Source organism: Oratosquilla oratoria, chromosome 35 (assembly GCF_046742065.1).
Source record: "Oratosquilla oratoria isolate Oo_2021 chromosome 35, ASM4674206v1, whole genome shotgun sequence".
NCBI lineage: Eukaryota > Metazoa > Arthropoda > Malacostraca > Stomatopoda > Squillidae > Oratosquilla > Oratosquilla oratoria.
The window spans coordinates 10,571,483-10,573,982 of NC_134811.1; positions in this window are offsets into that span (position 1 = coordinate 10,571,483).

A 2,500-nucleotide genomic window follows, 5' to 3' on the forward strand; every position below is an offset into this window, starting at 1 on the left:
CAGGGACAAATTGGAAAGATTTAGGCACAACCAAAACATCTAGATAATTGTTTACACAAGCACACAGCTACATACACACACACACACACACACACACACACACACACACACACACACACACACACACACACACACACACACACACACACACTTTCGTCGGATGGACGGCGAAGATTGGAGTTCTGAAGAAAAAGTGAAATTTTCGTGGATCTCAACGCAAAGAAAGTACCTTATTGTATTTACAGGGAAGGGGATAGCTCGTGGTGTAGTGGGAAAGTGAGGAAAAAGGAGAAGGGGAGGGATTACTGAGGGAAATGGAAGGAAATGAGGAAGGGGAGCACTTGGTCCAGGAGGCCAGCCGTCTTGTAAACAAGAGAAGGACCGATAATTTTGGTGAAGGGATTAACAAAAATGTAAAGATTAGAAATATAGATAAGAGCAGCACAGTGGAAGGTGAGGATAATAATTTCCAGGGATTTAATGGGGAGGGGGGCGGATACCAACCTCCCCCGATTAGCAAGACTAGAGGAAAAACTTGAACAAATGACCGAACATTGGGAGATTAGGTTCGGTAACGTAGCAAAGATTGCGCAGAGAGTTGAAAAATTGGAAGAACTAGAGGTGAACAAAAACTTAACTAATGAAATAGAAGAATTAAAAAGACAGTTAAAAGAAGTAAAAGAGAAGAATGAAGAATTAAAGAGACAACAAACAAAGAGAACATAGCAAAAGAAGCACAGGGTTGGAAAAAAATCCAAGAAAACAGTAAAGTTGCATTTACTGACATAGTTAAACAGCAAATGAAAGAACAAACTGAAGACTCAGTAATTAAAGTGATGAGACAGAAGGAGAATATAGTAAGAGACTTAGCAGATAAAAAGAAATGTATAATTATATTAGGAATGGAAGAGAAACATAACCTAAATAGAACCACAAGAATCAATGAGGAAAAAAAAAAAGTAAGCAGTTTACTAGAATTAGTTCAGGGAGATGAACCTGAAATCATGAAACAAATTGAAGAGATGTATAGACTCGGAAAGTATAGTACAGATAAGACCAGACCAATTAAGATTAAATTCAGGTCATAAACGATGGCAGAGAATATTTTAGCAAAAAAAAAAACAAAAAAAAAAACAGGGAAACTAGCAGCAAGTGAACAATATAAAAAAGTATGGATAAAAAGAGAAATGAATAAAGAGGAAAGAGAGGAGAAAAAAATGAAAAGACATGAAGCTAAGAAAAAAAAAAACAGAACAGAACAGTCAGAAAAAGAGAAATTATATTGGAGTAGTGAATATGAAAGTAAGGAAATATGACATACTAGAGAAAAACAAAAGGGAAACAGAGAATACAATAGAAGTAGCAGAAAAATAAGAGTGTCTTACACATATATAGATGGATTGAATGAGCTGAATGATTATCTGAAGGAAAAAGAACCGGACATAATGGGAATTGTAGAAACGAAATTAAAAGGTCCACTACAACCCATTAGTGTAGGATATGATGCATATAATTATTGGATTAGAAACAGAGAGACAAAACAAGGGGGTGGAGTTATGTTCCTGACTAAGAAGGATATAAACGTGAGGTGTGTCACATATGGAAATAATACAGTAGAGATGATTATGATCGAAGTGGAAGAGCAGAAAGTTTGTGATAAATTATGTGCCTCCAAAAACAGCCTCGTGGGAAGAGAGTGAACATAAAAGTATGTTAGAAGACACAAGGATAACATTAAATAAGATAATGGAAGATGGAGGAAGAATAGTTATGATGGGCGACTTTAATTGCAAAGAAGTCTGCTGGGAAGAGATGACAGTAAAGGGTGGAGACGGCTCATGGGGAAATGTTCTACTCGAGATGATTATTGACCATACAATGACACAGTGGATACAGGAGAGCACTAGGTATAGAAATGAAGAAGAACCATCGAGACTAGACCTAATAATCACATCTGAACCTAGAATAGTGGAAAAGATTGAATATAAAACACCAATAAGTAAAAGTGACCACATATTGATTGAACTGGAACTAATGAGGAAAAATACATGAAAATAAATGAACAATATAGAAAAGGAAGAATGATGTATGAAAAAACAAACTTTGATAAAATAAGAGAATTCTTTCAAAAAGAAAACTGGGAAGGAATATACAAAGAAGAAACAACAGTGGAAGAGAAATGGAATATTTTGACAAAAATTTATAAAAAAAAAAAAAGGAGTGGAAAAGTATGTCTCAAGACAAAAATAAGAAAAAGAATATGTAAAGTGCTGGTACAACAAAAGTTGTAGGGAGTAAAAAACAAAAGAGATAAAGCTTGGACAAAATGGAAGAAAGACAAAAGATCTAAAAAATGGAAAATATATACTTGTTATAGAAATGAATATGTACAAGCGTGCAGCGAGGAAAAGAGAAAATATGAAAAAGATGTCATAGAAAAATGTAAAGATCAACCAAAATTATTTTACAGATTTGTAAACAACAAACTGAAAAACAAACA